Here is a 21304-nt window from a genome sequence, read left to right on the forward strand (position 1 = left end):
GATGACATCTAAAACCAACTCTCAAATTCCAGGCCTGTATCTCAAATGGCAAAGATTATCCTCCTTTGGTGTGCCATAGGCAACTCACACTTTACACGTATAAAACTGAATCCATAATCTTTTCCTCGAAAGCTGTTCCATCTCCCATGTTCTCTATGTCAGTTGAGGGTACGCTACTCGTCACTCAGGCTAAAAACCTGGGCGTCCTTTTCAGCTTTTCCCCTGCCCTTCTCACCACGTGCAATCCCTTACCAAAACCCAGTTGATCCTGTCTCCTCTTCCATGTTCCTGTGATTACTGTCTCAGTTAAAGCCTTTATTTTTCTTGGCCTGCGTACTCTAACAGTGTCCATCCTGCCTGTCCTTCCTGCCTCCAATCTGTTTCCATACAGCTGCCAGTGATCTTTCTAAAATACAAATCTACTTATGCATATCATTCCTTGTTTAAAATCATTCAAGAGGCTACCCACTGTCTTCCAGTGATTTTTACTTTTTTCTTTTTAAAATTCTGTTTGAAAGCAAAAAAAGTTATGCTTGTTTTGAATGCTTAAAGTTTGAATGTCTTACGGTAAGGATACATAATTTTATCATTAGAATAAACAATAAAACTTGGCCCCATAATAGTGAATGACCACCTTTAAACCAGTTTGGGGATCAGAAAAAGGAATTTTGATATGTTTAAATGAACTAGAACACAAAAAGTATAGTTATTGAAAACAATATATTAAAAAAACTAAGTCTTCTCTACGTTGAATTCACATCTTTGATACCCTCTATTTGTTCACATGAAACATCTTACAAATTTATCCTTTAGGGAATAAGATTCAGCTGACTTGCCAATAAGACTATTATATATAGATGACAGATACTTAGTAAAAAAATGCAGTCCTGACCTTCTCTTTTCTTTAAGTAAATAAAAGAACAGTAAACTCCAGGCACACCTTGTTTTATTGTGATTTGTGGATACTGTGTTGTTTTTTTTTTTTTACAAATTGGTGCATTGCAGCAACCTTGTGTCAAGCAAGTCTATCAGTGCCATTTTTCCAATAGCATTTGCTCACTTCGTGTCTCTGTGTGACATTTTGGTAATTCTTGCAATATTTCAAGCTTTTTCATTATTATTATATTTGTTATGGTGATCTGTGATCTTTGATGTTGCAAAAAGATTATAACTTGCTGAAGGCTCAGATGGTGGTTGGCATTTTTCAGCAATATTTTAAAATTAAGTATTGTATTATTTTTTAGACATAATGCTATTGCAGACTTAATAGACTACAGTATAGAATAAACATTAACTTTTATATGCACTGGGAAAACAAAAAATTCGTATGTCTTGCTTTGTTGAAGTTATCACATTATTGCGGTGGTCTGGAGCCAAACCTGCAATATCTCTGAGGTATGCCTGTGTATCAAATAGCTTATGTCCAGGAAATGTCCAGTTTTTAAGAAAAGAGATGAAATAAATGAGTATCATAAGATTTAATGCTCAATATACATAACTACTTATGATGGAGCTTATTATTAATTTTTGAACTAGGAAGATTATTTTCCACAGTATCATATTTAAATACATGCTTTAGGTCTTGAAATTAACAGGTTAACAGATAGAGTAATTTCTAGTCTCTCCCATAACCCTTTTAATTACAGTATCTATGTTCTTTCCTGCAATATATTTCTGTTGTACTCAACTCTAAAATCCCTTGAGAGCAAATGCCATTCAGTATTATTATACATGCATTACCAAGTAAGGTAAGAGAAACTGTTAAACCAACTGAGATCCCATGATGCCAGTTAAATTTCAATTCTTCTTTCTAGGCTCTCCAAACATGTCAGCACTATTGTAGTAAAGTGGGTCATAGTTTCGGGTGATGTGATTTGCTTGAAAGACAAAGAGAGCAGAGTGCAGAACAGACTATTACAGGTCACAGCAAAGTAGGTTCAGAACTGCAGCTACAATTTATTTATTACGCATATTTATTAAGTACTGAAACAATAAACATGTAGCCCAGCAAAGAGTTGAATACACCAGGTTAAACATGCCTTCCCTACCCTCTAAGAGGGCATAGTCTGAAAAAAAGAACAATTTAATTATCAATTTAATACCCAGGAGGAAAAAAGCTCTCAATCATGATAATGTATTAACTGCTTTCTAAAACAGTTCATAAAATGATACACTACTGAACTTAAATCCACTTATTTTATTTGAAAAACAGTGTTCTGAATTTAAAATCTTTGAACTCAAGCTTCCTATTGGATGATGATCAATTTTTAGCTAACAGGGTAGTGTCTTTGATATATAAAAACGACTGCTGTTTCACCATTGGTGAGGCATTTTCTATTTTTTAATAACAAGGATGCAATTATATCAACTCATCCTTAGTCTTCTACCTAGCCCCCTTGGAGCAGCAATATTTATCTACAGGGCAGCACTCTAAGGTAGGATGCAAATAGAGATCAATTCCAATCCTACGCACCAGGATTATTTTATTACATGATGGAATTAAGCTACAAAGTAAAACTGAGTTGTAATTTCTAGTGTGATAAGGTTTTACTTATCTAAGTAAACATTAAACACTTTGCAGAATGGAATACAACTCTGCGGATGGTGACATAGGCAGAGAAGGTAAAGACTGTAAACAGTTTAACTACCCTACTCTTTACCAGTGCTAGTGCTGTTAGACAAGACTGCTAAACAAGTAGAAGATAAATAACTAGTAAAGGCTGGCAGCTAGAAATATAGAGTTAACCCAAGTCTTTCTTGGTACAATAAATGAATCCATACACTATCCTTGGTATCACGTATTGCTAGAGAAAGATTTTAATTAAACGTGAGGGAGAAGAAATAGTCCAATTAGAATTCTGCAGGTAGTTTGTTTTGCTAGGAAACAAATGGCTAGAGCTGACACTGTCTTTCTGGCAAAATAAAGCTGCTCTTTCCCCTTTCTAGAAATAAACATAAAAACCACTCCATTACATTTATTTAATATAGTCTCTAAATTGGCAATTTGCTTGAGAAGACTTTTCACATAATGGCAGAGTTCCCAGTACTTAAGTCTCCTCACCCCTTCTATAACCATAATGTACCATATTTGTACATTGCTATAGGAAGAATTTCAATATTCCTCATATTCTTTCACTAGCTCTAGAGTCAGTGATTTGCATTTCAAAAACCCAAGAAAGAACCCGCAGTAGTAACCAGAGGATTATGAAATTCAGAAACTTACTTAGTCATACCTGACAGCAGACATTTACAAATTCTTATGATTTATAAACTCCCAATTTAATTGACCTGAGAATAGCTATGAATGTCTGGTGAATCCACAGATATCAATAAGTAGATGAAGCTTTAAAAATTATTTCACTAAGAATTAACAATTTTGTTAAAGGCAGAATTAATAATAGCAATAATAATGATATGATGATGTGAGAAACCAGTCATTGAGAATTCTCACACTTTGTTTCATTTCCCTTTCCCTAATAATGTTTCATTTCCCTGAACCTGATAATATGCATAAGAAACATTCAGCATGCTTTTTTCAGTTTATGGGAGAATTCTAAGTATGGTACCTAGACTTTAGAAATAAATAAGAATATCTCATTTACTATACATTAAGAAATATAAGTCCCTAAAACATTTTCTTTTCTAAAAAAATTGAAGTATAGTTGATTTAGTATTGAGTTAGTTTCGGGTATATATAACATTTTCTTTTGAAATGAAATTTATGTCTAAAATTGGTAGTAAACATTTTTTCATGAGTTTCAAGAAATTCTAGTGGCCTGAAAGCTGTCTCAAATTGTTGAACTTATAATTTTATACCAAACATACAATTAAGCATCTCATTTTACTGAAATTAGCTTAAAAACAATTAAAAATTTAATTAAAAATTAGGTCTAAGATGTAGAAAGAAAACACAAGCTCTCTAAGAAAATGTAGAATACTTTCTAATATCAAGTCATAATAGCTCTGTGTATCTTATAAAACATATGAAGACACTAGTATTGTGAAATGTGGTCATTTTTGCCTTGTGATTAAAAGGCAAGTCATGTACTTTGGTAACATTGTGGCATATTTATATGACTAAAACAGCTAACAACCTTTACACAAACGATACTGTCAATCTCAGTAGTAAGCAAATGTAATTAGACCACATTTCCTTTGTAGGGCTCTAATGTTTAAAAAAATAAAAGTAGTTCTAGAAAAGAAGATAAGTTGTTTAGCCAGGACTGCCACTGAGAACACTCTGCCTCTAGTTTCCAAGAGCTCCAATCTAAGAAATGTGGGCAGGTGTATTCCTTTGCAGGGGCTTAAATAAAATCTGCCCACAACTGCCAGTTTAGCTTAGCACATAAAATATACATCACTGAGAAGACAGGCTAATCATCAGAAACTGTCTCCAGGCATTACAGTGATTACATGGTGCCTTTCTCAGAGAGTTATTTTGAAGAAATAAAGGATTAAACCAGAGGAAACAATCCCTCCACGCTCCAGGGTACAGGGCACACCTATGAAACGGTACCTGACCTATATAGTTTACCTAAGGTGGCATGCTCTCTTTCTTCATTCATCATATATTTACCAAACACGTAATATGTACCAGGCACTTAGTTAAGACACCAGGACTACAACAGTGAACAGTCTCTGCTTTCATGAAAATTATGGTTTGAGGTGAAAGATTAAGCAAACATACCAATAAATACAATTTTAAGTTGTGAAAACTGCCATGAAGGAAAAGAACAGAACACTATAGAAAAACAGTAGATGTCACTTAAACAGGGGACCTCTCTGAAGAAGTAAACTGAGAGCTGAATGTTAAGTACATTCCATGCTGAAGAACTAGGATGTGAGTGAGAACTTGGCGCTTTGGAAAAAGTGAAAGGCTAGAGTGGGCTGGAGTAAAGTGGTCAGGAGAGAGCAGCAGGGACTATATCCTGCGGAGACGTGGGGTTATCTTAAACATCTGAGTTTTCACCAAAGCGTAAGAGCAAACCTTTCAATAATTCTTAAGAGCGGCATGATATGATATTCATGCTTTTTAAAGGATCATTCTAACTTCTATGTAAAGAATGGATTGATGGGTAATAAGAATGAATCCAGGAAGCTACCGTTGGGAAGCTACTGCAACAGTCCACCACAGCGTGATGGTGGCTTAGAATAGGGTATAGCAATGAAGATGTAGTATATAGGGTGGATTCAATATATTTAAGAGGTAGAATCAATAAAATTTTGTAGTGGTCTGAATGGTGTGTGTGTGTGTGTGTGTGTGTATGTGTGTGTGTAGTAGTGAGAGGTCTCAAGAATAATCCCAAGACTTTTTTTCCCCTTGTTTTTTCAATTTTATTTTAAAGTTTGAAAATTACAAAGACAGCAAATTCTTCCAGGCACAAATAACACTTGTTTACAAATAAAAAGGGGGGGGGAGAGGGAGACACGCAATTGCGCATTTTTCTATTTTATTAAAAAAAAAAGGGAGAGACGACTGTACAGGTTTTTTCTCCCAGCTCCCGGGTGTGACACGTTAAGTACTAGCCCTACATGTGCATACATACATACACACACACATACACACATACCTAGCTCTGTAAAACTACTTAGCAATTCAAAGTCGACTGCAGTATGTCTTACTGTCCACTCCCCGCCCTCCCCCCTCCTCCCCCATCTACAACTACGTAGACTCAGAAGTAAAGAGGTTGGGAGGTTTTTAAGTGGTGGGTGGCAGGGCTGGAGCGCCACCAGACTGCTAAGAAAAGCCCACCTCTTGTACAGGAGGAACCAAAAATCAGGGGAAAAGGAAAAAGGTTCTCCTAGGACACAATCCAGTTATGTGGAAAAACCCAAGTTTCAACAGGGCACACTGAGGTACTTGGCTGACTGACTCTCCACCCTCCCCCCAAAGTTTCTACTCCTGTTTAACAGGAGACTTTTGGAAGCCAGAGGAACTCCCCCCACAGTGGCTAGTTTCCAGCTGACTGAGAGAAGCCACAGTTTCTCGGACCAGCTGTCACTTTAACCTCCTCCACGTCCCTAGGACAATAGGGAGGCCACTGGGGCAGACTAACAGAAGTGAGAAGGAAACTGGATTTGGACGCCCCACTGCTCACCACTGGGAGGTGTAAGTCAGCCTAGAGAGGGTTTTTTTCCACCTCCCTCCTTTGCCGTCCAGCTACTGCCGCCCCTCTCCTCAGGGCCAAGGTTCTGAAACTCTCACAAGCAGTGCTCAACTTAAAGAAAACTCGATGGCCTCATAGGTACTCCTACAAACCGTACAATTCCTGGGCTCCCTGTCATCTAGCCACAAGAAGCTGCCTTGCCCATTCTCCCCCTCCCACCGACCCCAACTTTTACCTTCAGAGTGAACCAACCATGTAACTAAACAAAACACACAAACCCACACAAATCCCCAAACCCATAAGCAGATTAGTAACAAATTAACAAAACAAAATATAAGTACATTCTCATCATTACAGAGACGAGATTTGCTGCTGCTGTCCTTGCATAATTGGTTAAGGAAAAATGAATTATTCCCTAATTTCTGAGGAATACAAATTCTGTCTGTTTATAAAGTCAGAAGGGAAAGGGGCAAAGGGTTGCAAATGAGGATCAAGAGAGAAGAAAGGAGAAAAGTATTTACAGAAAATAGGAGACAGGCAGGAGTGTCCACAAGGAAAGCCTCATTGTCACTTCTTCTTGCTGGCCCTCTTGGCACTGGACTTGGCTTTGGGCTTCACTGGTTTGGCCTTCTTAGGCTTGGATGCCTTGACTGGCTTGGCTTTGACAGTCTTGGGTTTTTTGGTTTTCTTGGGTGTGGCAGCCGGCTTCTTCTTGGCCTTCCTGACTGGGGTGGCTTTGGGCTTCTTGCTTGGGGCTTTGCAGGCAGCCTTCTTGGGCTTGGCAGCCTTCTTTGGCCTGGCCACCTTCTTGACTTCCTTCTTTGTCTTCTTGAAGGCCACTGACCTCTTGGGCTCGTTGCTCTTGGGCAGCCTGAAAGACCCTGAGGCACCCACCTTTTGGTCTGCTTGAGGACCCCAGTGGTGACCAAGTGCTTGATGGACAATTTGATCTGGGAGTCAGCGTTCTCACCCACCTTGTAGTGGCTCTTGATGTACTTCTGGATGGACTGGCATGAAGAGCCAGCACAGTTCTCCTTCTGGATGGCAGTCACGATCATGTCTGAATACTTGGGGTGGTCTGTGGACTTCTTGGAGGCCTTGGCCCACTTGGGCTTGGCCACAGGGGTGGATGTGGAGTTCTCAGTCATGGTGGCCTGCCTGGTCCTGATGCTGAAGAAGGCACCTTCTAAAGGGCCAGCCCTCACAGGAAGCCGAAGAAAGCCTGATTCGGGATCTGCTCTGGTGCCTCTGGCTCCCAGGCCAGTCTGAGGCAGGCTCTTGGGGACCTTGCTCAGGTCGTGGTGCAGGGCGGGGAATCGCTGGGCCAGGTCTGCGTGGCCCAGCCCCGCCGGTCTGTTGATCGGTCTCGGCGCCCGGGTCTGCCTCAGCCTCCTCTGCCTCCCTTTTCCCAGCTCCGTGTCTCAATCCCAAGACTTCTAATTGAGATATTAGTAGATATTTATGAAGATAAGATTTATAGAAACAAGAAAGACTGGAGATGTAGAATTAGGGAAAAGATCAAGAGTTTAATATTGAATATGTTCTTTTCTTGATCAGTATTGCTAGAGGTCTACACATTTTACTGATCTTTTCAAAGAGTGAACTCTTGGCTCTGTAGATATTTCCTATTGTGCACTTGTTTTCTATTTAATTAATTTCTACTTTTTATAATTCCCTTTCTTCTACTTACTTTGGGTTTAATTTGCAGTTCTTTTCCTAATTTCTTGAGAATGATATTTAAATCACTAGTTTTGGACTTTTTTCTCTTCCAGTATAGGCATTTTAGGCTATAAATTTCCCATCAAGTATAGCTTTAGCTGATTCACATATATTTTGATATACTGTATTTTCATTACTATTCTGTTGCAAATGTGTCTTAATTGTGATTTCTTTTTTGACCAAATGGGTCATTCAAAACTATTTTGGGGGGAGTTTGCTAGCTACTATTTTATAATACATTTCTTACTTAATTGAACTGTAGTCAGAGAACATATTCTGGATGAAATTTGTTGAGACTTGCTTTATGGTCTATCATAAGATCTACTTTGTTAAATGTCCCATGTGAACTTGAAAAAATATTTTTTTGAAGCCGTATTACTGGAATTAGATATATACAAATTTATAGTTCTCACATTTTCCCTGGTAGAATGATCCTTTTATAATTATGAAATATTCTTCCGTATTTCTAGTTATTCTTGTATTCAAGTCTATTGTGTATAGAGGGTACAGTCCTCTAGGGAATGCTAATTGAGAGTCTGGGGTGTTTATAGGTCCTTTCTTCCTGGGAGGGACCTGAATTTTAATGTTTGCTTGTCAACATCATGAGATGGACAGAAATTCACTCTGCTTTATAGGGATTTTCTGCTTAGCTTGCTTAGCTTCTGCTCTGCTTAGCCTCTGACTCTGCAGCAACATTATTTCTTGGTGCTTCCCTTCCCTACTAGGATCTCGGCCCCTCAGTCCAAGCCACCTGGGGACACCTAAACTCCAATTTTTATGTACTAAGCCCCATGAGACTACTGGCTCTCTACTTCTAGCAGAAATCCTCTGCTAAATTTCATAGATTCTTGTTCTGCACCATGTATTCAGCAAATTCTTCAAGGGGAAAAGAGAAGCTTAGAACATCAGCATGCTTTCTTTTTTTTGCGGTAGGCGGGCCTCTCACTGCTGTGGCCTCTCCCATTGCGAAGCGCAGGCTCAGCGGCCATGGCTCACGGGCCTAGCCACTCCACGGCATGTGGGATCTTCCCGGACCGGGGCACAAACCCGTGTCCCCTGCATTGGCAGGCGGACTCTCAACCACTGCGCCACCAGGGAAGCCCTCAGCATGCTTTTTTGAAGTTCCCTTGGCTCCACGATTTTGGTTTAAGTCCTGGCTGCCTCAGTAGGTCTCTGATGCTTTCCCTATTCTTTTTTTTTTTTTCGGTACACGGGCCTCTCACTGTTGTGGCCTCTCCCATTGCGGAGCACAGGCTCTGGACGCGCAGGCTCAGTGGCCATGGCTCACGGGCCTAGCCACTCCACGGCATGTGGGATCTTCCCGGACCTGGGCATGAACCCATGTCCCCTGCATCGGCAGGCGGACTCTCAACCACTGTGCCACCAGGGAAGCCCCTTTTCTTTTTTTAAATCCACCCTTTCACGTTGTTCTCGGCAAAAGGATTAGTCTGCAACAACCTAGTGCCTCAGAGCCAGGAATGGAAGTCATAGCTTGGGTTCTCAATCAAAATTCTACTGCTTATTAGCTGTGTGACTTTGGCAAGTTATTTGACCAAACTATTTAAACATTCTGAGTTTCAATTTTCTCTTATGTAAATGAAAATAACACCATCTCATAAATGTTTTGAGGATGTGAAGATTAAATGAGATGTCTGTAAAATGTCTAGTAACAAAAACACTTTAATGAGGGCTCACTACGTACCAGACACTTTATATGGATTTAATAACTTAATGTAGATATAGTTACTATCTCCCATTTCAAGATCACATACTAGTAAGTGATGGAGCTAGGACTTGACTTAAGAGCACTTTTCTTACTAACTACTCAATACTGCTTCTATAATATTGCTTTAGTGTTGTGCCTGACACTGGTGTGTGCTCAATGAATGTCAATTATTGTGATACAGAAAATACAAATGCTTCAGAAATATACTAATCAGATCAGTTTTTCTTTTTTTTTCCTTGATGTATTTTTCTCCTTTTTCATTTTGGCATAAAGATACTTACAACATCTTTCAATATATTTTAAAAGAAGCTATTGTGAAAAATGAATGTCTAATAGCCTACTGAATGAATAGGTAATAATTTGCTTAACCATTATTCTATTGTTGGATATCTAGAAGGTTTCCATTTTTTAAAACAGAATAGATATCAGTGCCATTAACATTTTGTCCCTTTCACTATTTTCCTTACTTGAAGCATTTTCTCAGAATAAAATCCTATCAGTGGAATACTGGCTCAAGATATGAGCATTTTATTATTGCTGACACAACAGCTATATTGTTTTCTCAAAGAGTTGTAGTAATTGTGGTATTACTGGCAATAAAAATGAAAGTTTTGTGTCAAGAGAACATTAATTAAAGCTATGAAGTATAGGAATGAAGGAAGTGTGGAGACGGAAAGAGAAGGGAGATATAAATTTTGAGGCTATGAAAGAAAAAAGTGGAGTATCTGGATACTATTGATATTTCTTGTGAAGCAAGATGTATTAGTTTCACTTAAAGGAGTAGGGATGGAAAAAAAGGGCTGGGCTTTGTTGAAAATTCCAAATGCTTAAATACAATACACATATGTACACGTCATAATCTTTCAAGAGTAATGTTTCTATGATAGTTTTCAAAAGATCTGTGTCTTCCACCCTGCCTCAATGAAATCTGTGATAAAAGAGAAATACTATTTAGGTGTAATTTACAGATGGACTATCTGATACATTAGGGTTCAACCTGATCTTCAGTATCACTTCTTATTCTAACCTATCACCAAACATTTAGTAATCTGGTGTGTGGATCTTTATTATTGTTGTTTTAAAACACACAGAGAGGGCTTCCCTGGTGGTGCAGTGGTTGAGAGTCCGCCTGCCGATGCAGGGGACACGGGTTCGTGCCCCGGTCTGGGAAGATCTCACATGCTGCGGAGCGGCTGGGCCCGTGAGCCATGGCCGCTGAGCCCGCGCGTCCGGAGCCTGTGCTCTGCAACAGGAGAGGCCGCAGCAGTGAGAGGCCCGCGTACCGCAAAAAAACAAACAAACAAAAAAACACAAAGAGAAATGATCTCTTTTAAGAATAACATATTAAATTATAAAAAATTATAATACAAATGACAAAACAACCACATAGATTGTTGTTTTCACTTAGCTCAATTTAGCAAAATGTACTCAGAAGCAGGAGGCCTATGTTCTAGGGCCCATTGTGTGACTTTATTTGGTGTAATTTTGGGCCTTAATTGTCTTATCTATATATTGGGGTATTTTATCTGACTAAAAGCCAGCATTAGAACATGGCATCTCTTGTTTTATATTCCTGATCTAAAATTTGTCTAGTGAGCATACTATATTGAATAAAAATGAAAGAATCTCTCTTCCTTCGCTAATATGTACTGTGCTTTGAATATCTCATTAACCTTGTTATCATGTTAGACTTGTTATTTTAAAAGTTACTGAAAAAAAGAAGTTACTGAATACTTTGTGGGCCTCTCTGAGGGTCATTTCGTCTGTTCCTTCTACCATCAGATGACTCTCAATGTATATATACTTAAAGGCAGCTGCTTTCCTACTACTCCCTTCCTCCCACTTTGCTCCTATCATAGTTTTGGAGTGGTACGTACCTGTTCATCAGGGAGAAACAGAAAGGGCCTTGAAAATTTGGGCTTAAAGAGAGTCCTTCCTCTCTTTGTCTATGTGCTATAGCCTCCCCAATAAAAAAATAAAATAAAAAAGCTTTCTCTGCTAACTGCTTCACTATGTTCATATGTAAGTAAGCGCCTGATCGTCCAAGTTCCATTTCAGATTTCTCTTCCAGTTTCCATTAGCCTCCATTAAATTTTAGTAGTGATACTGAGAGATCATGGAGTTTGCGACTGATAATCGGCTGCATTCAAATCCTGTCTCTGTCACTTACTGGTTAAGTGACTTTGGGCAAATGACCTAACCTCTCTAAGCCTCTATCTTCTCATATGCAAAGTGAAGTTAGTTAATACCTACAACACCAAATTATGAGAATTAAGTTAGTTGAATCGGGATTGGAATGATGGCTAAATGTAGTTTAAATGTGAATATCATTTAGAAAATAAGGAGAACACCACTGAATTAAAGTAATTTTTGAGCTGATTCAAATTAGAGGCTGGTTTGATTCCTAGGGTCCTTAAAAATCCATACCGTTTAAGGAAGCTATTCCAGATGAGATAGCAAATATAAAGGCTTTGAATTCCTTCATGCTCCAACAGATGCCAATTCCATGGTACAGAAACACTTAACCATATTAGAAGCAATAACCAAAGAGAAGAATAATTTTATGCCTATCCAATTAGCCAAAAATTTTTGCTGGTGAAATTGTGGTTAAAACAACACAGCTGTATGTTGCTGGTGGCATCAGAAATTAGCACAACCTTTTAGAGAAATAATATAGCTATTGTATCAAGAACTATAAAATGTCCATACTCTTAAAACAAATAATCCCACTCGTAAGACTTTATTCTAAGAAAATAATTCAATAAGGAAAGTAACTATGATTTTATTTAATAGTGCCTGGCACATAAAAGGTACTCAAGTACTTCTTCAAATGAATAACTTCATACGTACTGACTTCTCCAAATCACTGCCCTTGGTTCCTTCCCATTGTGATCTAACTATTTTCATTATATGGGGATCATTTTAGAATCAAACTATAATATTTTTGTCTAGTCTCTGTTCTCCCATCTTCTCCAGTAACTTCACTGGTGATTGCTATCAGACTCACTTATGATACTTTCACCATCTGAACTTAATTGATCTTCACACTGAAACTAAGTTGACCACATACCACATCCTTGACCCAATCAAAAAGAAATCTGAAGCTTCCTTCAAGTTCCTAAAATGTCGTTCTTCTTTGTCAACACCCTTCTACTCTAATCATTCACCTCATTGCCTGCTTCATAAGACACAAATAGCCAGAAACCTTCACATCCATTCTCAACTGAACCTCAACATACCTTTAGTCCTGTACCTAGACACTTACATTTCCCTCTAGGATCTGAGAAAGAATTATCACCTCCTGCTTTCCTTCTAGCCCCATCCAAAATCCAAATTCTTCAGGTTTATGTATCTCCCCCTCTCTTTTTTAACGGTATAATTCACATACCATTAAATTCACCCCTTCAGTGTATAATTCAGTGGTTTTTAGTATATTGGTATACAAGGTATTTTAGTATCAAGGTTGTGCCCTCATCACCACTATCTAATTCCAGGACATTTTCATCATCCTCTCAAAGAAATCCCATACACATTAGCAGTCACTCCCCATCCCTGCCCTCCACTCCCTGGCACACTAATATACTTTCTGTCTCTATGGATTTGCCTATTCTAGACATTGCATATAAATGGAATCATACAGTATGTGGCCTTTTGTGTCTGGCTTCTTTCACTTTAGTGTAATATTTTCAAGATTCATCCATTTTATAGCATGTATCAATACTCTATTCCTTTTTATTGATGAATATTTTCCACCGTATGACTATACTACCTTTTGTTTATTCATTCATCAATTGATGCACATTTGGTCTGTTTCCACTTTTTGGCTCTTATGAATAATGCTGCTAGGAACATTTGGGGAAAAGTTTTTGTGTGAACACATTTCTAATGCTCTTGGGTATGTAAGTAGGAGTGGAACTGCAAGTTAAGTATCTCTTGATACCTAAATCTATTCTGTTTCTGAGTTCAGACAGCCTGGGATATCTCTCAAAATGCAAACAACTCTACACTGACTCCCTACCTCACCTTCACTCAAACACCTTCAGTCTTCAGAATCTGTACGTATTAATTACCACTTAGTTCTTTCCAATTAAATTGAGGGCAGGGATCAGTTCTCATAGGTCTCATCATATAGTAGGTGTTTAATATATGCTCAATATATTGATACCCTATGCTCACAAATGGGAGAATTACTTACCCTTTCATTCAGCAGATCTTTTTTTTTTTTTTTTTTTTTTTTTGCGGTACGCGGGCCTCTCACTGTTGTGGCCTCTCCCGTTGCGGAGCACAGGTTCAGGATGCGCAGGCTCAGCGGCCATGGCTCACGGGCCCAGCCGCTCCGCGGCATGTGGGATCCTCCCGGACCGGGGCACGAACCCGTGTCCCCTGCATCGGCAGGCGGACTCTCAACCACTGCGCCACCAGGGAAGCCCATTCAGCAGATCTTTGAGTGTCTACTGTACATGTGTCACTGTGTTTACTACTGGCTATAAATAGTGGACAAACGTTATTGATCAGTTTCATCTACCCCAACTGCCAATTCAACTCCACAAATATTTACTGAATACTTATGATGTGAATGGCGTTGTGCTAGGTTTGACAGCAGACACAGATAGGAATATGTTATAGTCTGCAGACTTTTATGACAGTTCATAAACTCTACATATGACAGTACAGTAACAACAGAAACATACAACAACAGCAGTAGCACTGTATATTAAATGCCATAAGAAAAGTACAAAATGCTCTGGAGGGTCAACAGACACACATATGGTTGGGAGAATGGACAGAGAAGAGGACAGACATCAGACAATACTTCTTGAAGCTGAAGGTGGTACTTGAGAAAGGGCCACAAAGAAGGTGGCATTCTGATAGATAAGGATTCCCAGGAAAAGAGAAGGTGTTCCACACAGAGAATAGCATGAACAAAGATAGAAAAGGCTGGATACTGTATAGAATTTTTTTTTTCAGAGACCAATCTAGTTAGGAATGTGTAGATGGGTAATGACAGAAGAGTCTTGAATATTAGGCTTAGTATTTAAATAGGTTTAGAAGAATGATTCAAAAAGTCTTCCTTTAACAATTCAAATTACTTTAGTGATTCCTTAACCTTTTCTTGAAACTTTTCTATTATGCTTATTATCTAAAGTAATGATGGAAATTAGTGATTTCTCCTTCCACAAGGAACAAAAAATGAACTCTTGACAGCTAAGTGAGCATGCTTAGCTCACTGAGACTGGGGAAGGATGAATTTGAATAATTCTAGCACTGTATCCCCATACTTCGGGGAATATGTAAGGCTTAAAACAGACATGTAGGCAAATCCCCATAGCTAGAATAACAGAAGCAAACTGGGGGAAAAATAACAGCATTCATTAAGCTGCTAACACCAGGCATTGTGCCAGGTGATTTACATATAATATACTTGATCCACCAAATAACCTCATTTAAGTTTATGGCAAGTGAGGCTCACAGAGGTCAAGTAAATTGTTAGAGGTTACCAAGCTAGTAAGAAGCTCAGCTAGTAAAATGTAGACATCACTTTTGAACCCAGGCCTGTCTGATCCCATATTTTCCCCATTGTTTACTTTTATTTGTGAACAAAGGAGGCTAGAATGGTAGGGTCATGATGCATGCATCAAAGAAAAGGGTTGAATATTTAACACAGGGGCTTTAATGGTCTGGAGAAAAATTAGACTGAAATATTCAAAACTGGGTTTAGAATGGCTTAGAGATCAAGACCAAGAGAGATCAAGCTTAGGGCTGTTTCTTGATCAGTTTGAACAGTGATCACACTATAGAGCTTATTTAGGAATATCCAGGGAGCAAAATTCCAGTTTTGATTTGGAAACTAGAGAGTAAACTCCAAGAGAATATGGATATTTGTCTGTATTCACTGATGTATTCCAAGTCCCTAAAACAGAGACTAGTATACAGTAAGCACTCAATAAACTTTTCTTGAAATAATGAAAAGTCACGTAAGGGGTATTCTCGTTTGAATACTCTTGAAGGCCCTGAAATAAAGACAGCAGAACAGTAGGTTTAAAAACCATTCATGTTGTTAGCATATTCTCTTTAACACTCAACCCCATGGCAAAAACAAGCAACTACCAAAACAACAAACATACAAAAAAGCAATAGTTGTAAAACAATAGCATGATTTTTAAAAGGTAGGTAGACAAAAGAATGAAAAGACCCCTTTGCATTATAGATAGCATCTAGTACTTCGTGGGTAATCAAATTTCAGTGAGATGGAAGCCAGAATTTTGACCTACTGTTTTAATATTTCAAACTGTTGTGAGCTGTGAGAGGTATATCCAATGACTGCTTTTTGGAAATGAAAATGGTTATCTAATCTAAATATTCCGAAAAAAATGGACAATCTCTTTATTATTGATGACAAGGAATGAAATGAAAACCTCAAATTCATTTACTTAAAGAAGTAACAGAGTACACTTACAAAAGTCTTTACTTTTGTAATTTTGATAGTATGTTTCTATTAGAACATGCAAAGAAAACTGCAACAAAGAACATTAAGGGGGAAAAAAAAGCCTTCGGAAGACAGCAAGCCTCTCTACAGAAACACTTTGAAAGAGAATAAAAGCAGGTTCCATTAACTTCCCTCTATTTTTCACAAGCTTTTCTAATATTTCTTCTTTGACGGAACCAATGAGTAACTGCCTGTTATCACAAAACATCTTTTTGCAAATATGTGCTTTAAAAATTGCTTTCTTCTGAACAGACAGTTCTTCAAGCTGCTCAAGTCTCTCAGCTGCAACAAGTTTTCTTATTTCTATTATACTGCATTTCTTCCCTGGAATAGTATAAAGACCAATTTTAAAAACTCCTTTGCTTTCCAAAGATAATTTCCTAAAGGCAATACTGCTGTATCTTAATCAATATTTTAACTATCTTTTCTCTATCTATTTCATTTAGTTCCACAATCTTTACTCACTTCAGTAATTCTTAATACTGTAGTTTAATAGTTTAATTTGTCAGGGTGATCATATCATATATTCTTCTATATTACACTAATATAGAAGATAATGAACACTTTCTTTCTAATCAATTAATAGTTGCTTGAGGCAGTCTACATGTCCCTAACCTTCTATTAATAACAACACAGACATAATTGTGTCTTGCCTTTTCAATTTCTGCAGAAATTCTATAGTCCTTCAAAAGATAACTCACTGATTTTAGGGTCTTAATTTTTTGGGTTTTTTTTTTTTAATGTCTATAGAAAGTTAAAACATATATTTTTTCCTTACTGTAACATTTAAGTTACAGTTGTTTAAACATTTTAGTTTAAATCACATTTTCTAATAAACTCTAAACAAACTAGCTTTCGAAAAGAACCAGAATTAAAACAATTGCAAATTCTGAGGGTAGATTAGGTGACAACCCCAAAGGAAAAAATACACAGGCCTTATTCTTTTAAAAATTCTTGAAAGACATTACAGTTCACTTGATATTCTAAAATTACTGAAGTTGTTGAGATTTCATAAACTCCAAATAGATTGATTCCTTCAGTACCCTCCCCACCCCAACTTACCAAGTACTGTGGTACTTGAAAACAGAAGCCAAGAAATCAAACTGTTGACTGTTCATTACCACTTTACGTATAGTTTCTTATAAAACATTGAGAATACAGGAAAAACAGAAAATTCTGGTATTCATCTTTCGTCCTTTGTGAGCCAAATTTTCCCCCTCCTTAAAATCTGAGCTGAATCTCATGATCCCTGCACCATGCCTTAAAACTACAAAGTGCAGACGCCATTTTTTAATCGGTGCTGAATTTAATTAAATCACAAAGGGGGAAAATGTACTACAGTGCAACTTTCACAGTTGTTACATGTAAGTTACCTATAAGAATTTTTAAAGCTGAGGAAGTTGTTTTCAGGCCCAGGGCAGAACCTGTGGCCTAAAATCAACAGGTCTAAGGATTTAAGATCCCGATCACATCAGTTAAGGTAACATCAAGTAATTGAGTACTTCAGTATGATATTTTCACTCCGATAAGGTGAAAATGCTTCATAATTTATGTAAAATATTGAGTCCTGTAATAAACGACCTCCTTAAGAGTAGCTACAGAGTTCCTGTGGCATGTCAAGGCAGAGAACACCCCTAAACCTCACTAAGTCAAGGTTGGACTTGAATAAGGGAGAAGGGGTGGGCAATTCATGAGTCACACAAGAAAGCATGTCGTATTGTAGAGACTAGTAAAGAGTTTTAACAAGGGGTTTCGAATTCTTTGAATAACGCATTAAGAAAATTCTGTTGGGGAGAAAATTGTCCTCTTACACATGGAACCAAAAGTCACATAAATTCTGACTGGAGGCTGGTGATTAGCACAGCTTCGTGGAATAACCTAACTTTTCACGTAAGACACAATCCCAAAGCTTTAAGATACCGTCTATGCATATGGCACCAAGCATCACCTTTTCAAGCCCTCGCCGGCACAGGAAGTGGGTTGGACACCCCTACCCATCACCCTACCCCCACAGGAAGTGAGTTATGTTCCCCCCTCCCCCAGAATGGCCTTCCTCCCCTCCCCCAACCGGAAGTGAGGCGCCCCCATTCAGTCGGCCTCAAACCGAGACAAACCAATAACAGCAAAAGAGGGATGATCTTCAAGGGGTGAAGGGCACATCCACTGTGGCCACCCCCAAGCTCGCCTTGCTTACTGACCTGCTGACGACAGGGGTAGGCAGGGGCCTGGGGCCTAAAGAAAGTCCCTGGCACAGGGGACAATTCCCTGAGCCCCTCTCAATCGCCTTCACTCTTCTCACTGCGTCGCCTCACAGCTTGACAAAAATTCCTCCGCAGTACTTTATTTTGATGTCTTTTCTTTCCCTTTACCTAATCGCTTAACCACCTTCCCATAGGTAACTTCTCTAATCGCAGCACTTAAGGCTGTTCTGGTGAGGAGAAAAATGGAATACTATTCCCCATACCTTCAGAAAAATGGAGGGATTATTTTGTTCAAAGGAGGCGAAGGACTACGTGATTACGCAAGGTGAGACTTATTTTCGCGGAGGTTTCTGGGAGATGTAGTTTTTTACATTGCTAAGGCCTGCAGAAAGTATTGGGACTTAAGTTGGTTATTACTACGTGCTGGAATCCTTGAAGACACATATCCTGTATTCGACGGTAGGCAGACCTAAGGGGCTTAGGCACCAAATGGACCAATACTTCGTTCCCTTTTTTCCCCTGGTACGTAATTGAACTGAAATTTCCCTTCACGCCGGCCCAAGGTCCTGGTCGTCCCGCCCTCTTCCTTTGGCCACGCCTCCCTCAGCCAATCAGACGCTCTCTAGGTCTCTTCCTCTGAAGGTAGGAACGCGAGAGGAGGGGCCTCATGGTGACTCCTCCTTCGGGGCTGAGGCGAGACTGGGAGAGGGCCGTGGCCTCGTGCGCGCGCGCGCGTGTTCGCGCAAGGAGCGCGGCAGCGAGTGCGCGCGCGGAGGGGCGGCGCGCCGGGCTGGGAGAAGGCGGGCAGGCTGGTGGGCCGGGCGGTCTACGGGCGGCCGGGAGCGCGCGGTGGACTCGGCGGCGGCTAGTAGTTAGTTAGTTGTTGTTAGTCAGTGTCAGTTGCTCGGCGGTGGCGGCCGCGGTCACCAGGAAGGGTACTGGACGGCCGACGAAGGTAGTCACCGCGGCGGCGTGTGAGCCCCTCAGGTAACTGGGGCAAGGTTGCCCACGTCGCCTCCTTTCCCTTCTCCTCTCGCGCCGGCTTGTGGGACCTGGGTCGCCGCGGGGTGAGGGGGCTGACTTGGGGGAATCCGGGCGGGGCGGCGTGGGGTCTGGGTGGCGCCGCCGCGGGGGCTTTGGCGGCCGGTGCGTCCGGCCCGGCGCGGGCTCTCCGGCCACGGCCACCCCCGCGCCCTACCGCCCCCGGAGCCCGCTGGCGCCGCGCGCCCCCAAGCGCCCCCGCTCCCGCCCCCTCTTTCGGTAGCTGTGGCGGCGGCGGCCCCGGCAGCTCGGCGCCCCCCAGAGGAGGGAAAGTTGGGACCTGGCGGCGAGGGACGCCCCCGGGCGCGGCTGGAAGGCTGCTGGGGAAAGTGAATCCTGGAGGAGCCGGACGCGGTGAGGCTGGGGCAGGAAGGACTCCTTTCGCTCCTGCTAAGTCTGCACGGACCTCCACCTCCAAACCCGGGAGGATCCGGCGCAGCCTGGCCAGCAGCGCCAGGGTGAAACCTGGTGACTCTTTGCCTGCTCACTTCGCTCTACGGTTTGTGAGCCCCCTAACGTGCGGGTTTCCTCGGTTTTGGGGGGATTTTGAGTGGTTCGTTGGGTCAGTTTTGTTTCTCCTTCGCCCTTTGACTCGTCCGTTCTTGCAACTTTTCTCCCCTCCCGCGTTGAGGACTTGCCGTCTGAGCCCCTTCTCTACCCCCTCCCTGTTGCCTGCACCATCCGTCTGAGAGCTTGATTTCGTTTTTTCGTCCTTTGACTGCGTTAAAGACTGCTGAGAGCAACAGGAAAGAGGAGCCCTCCCACCTTTAAATGTTAACTTTTTTGCAATACGTTGTGTTTTTTAAGATCCCCGTTTAGGAATTTGAGAGCTGTGGAATGGAGTTATTGCAAGGTTGGGGTTGAGGGGATAGTGACGAGTTAAAGGAAAACTATGATTTCATCTTTACTGGCCTTGTTATAGAAAACCTAATACATTTTTCTTCTGCCTCTGTTAAATGTGGTAAGATTATACGTTGAATTAAATACTTGGAGATTTACATGAAAGGCCATTTTTAGGTCATTGTATGATGTATGTCCACAGCTTTTCACCTGAATTGGGATTGCCTTGAGGATTCTGTTTTGGGGCCTACCTCTTGATTTTTGTTCAGCCACAATGCCTTTTTTTCTTTTCTTTTTTTCCCTCTGATAAAAGAAATGATGTGGTAATGTGTATAGTCGGAGAACCCATATTGCTCTCTGCAGTGTAGAAGTGAAAACCGTGAATTATACACAAGGGTAAAACTTTCCATGAGCAATCTTGAATACTTGCTTCATGATGGCTTCTCTATAATCTCAGAACATTTCTAGATAGCTCAGTCCACTGACTACTCTAATTACTTTCTGAAGTGCCTGGCACTTCTCTTCGGTGACTCGTTTAGTAAACTGTAATGGCAAGTATGGTACATTTTCTTGACTTCAGAGATGGGAGTTGTAGCCTCGACCCAGAGATTAACAGTTAACAATGGAAGCAGAATTCATACCATTGCTAGTGAGTTTTGGCTATGACCAACTCACAAACTATGTGAAAAAAACAAACATCTTTCCAAAACTGTCAGAGGGGAAGAGGGGAAATATTTTATCATGTCTTTATTTTTGGAGACTCTAACATGACTATATTATGTGGGGAAAAAAATGTCAAATTATTTTCTCTAAGCCTTTTTGATGTGTGGTCCTCTTCTTCATCCCTTCCCCGCCCCCGTACATTTATGGTTTGACATTTATGTTTGGCTGGGTTCCAGGATGGGAAGAAGAGTATTTTGGTGAAAGGAAAAGATAAGATTGCTTTGAACTATTATGATACTGTGACTATTCATTTTACCCAGAGATAGTACAGAAAAACTTCCTCCATAATTTTTGTACCCCATTAACATTCTGTCAGAAGTCATTTTTCAGAGTCTACCCTGAGGCCCATAAAGAAATAATGCCACTTCATAACTGTTCCTGACAATCACATTAAAAAATGTGTTCCTGGAATGTGTTGTATGTGTTCTCATATAAACATTTATCTTTGTACATTTATGAT

At 40.1% G+C, this 21304-nt stretch overlaps 1 long non-coding RNA gene and 1 pseudogene across 2 annotated transcripts in view; one reads left to right on the top strand and one right to left on the bottom strand.

Moving 5' to 3' along the window:
* Positions 1–6674: 6674 nt before the first annotated feature.
* On the bottom strand, positions 6675–7255 carry LOC307049418 (histone H1.0-like; annotated as a pseudogene). The gene has a single exon. The product of its transcript is annotated as a histone H1.0-like (transcript).
* An 11870-nt stretch (positions 7256–19125) lies between these two features.
* The window catches only part of LOC307050394, a 96623-nt gene continuing 94444 nt past the window's right edge, over positions 19126–21304 (top strand). The window contains exon 1 of the long non-coding RNA XR_013810792.1: positions 19126–19227. This is a non-coding gene — a long non-coding RNA (uncharacterized lncRNA). The remainder of the gene's footprint in view (positions 19228–21304) is intronic.

This window comes from Hyperoodon ampullatus (genome assembly GCF_949752795.1).
Source record: "Hyperoodon ampullatus genome assembly, chromosome: 3".
Classification (NCBI taxonomy): Eukaryota; Metazoa; Chordata; class Mammalia; order Artiodactyla; family Ziphiidae; genus Hyperoodon; species Hyperoodon ampullatus.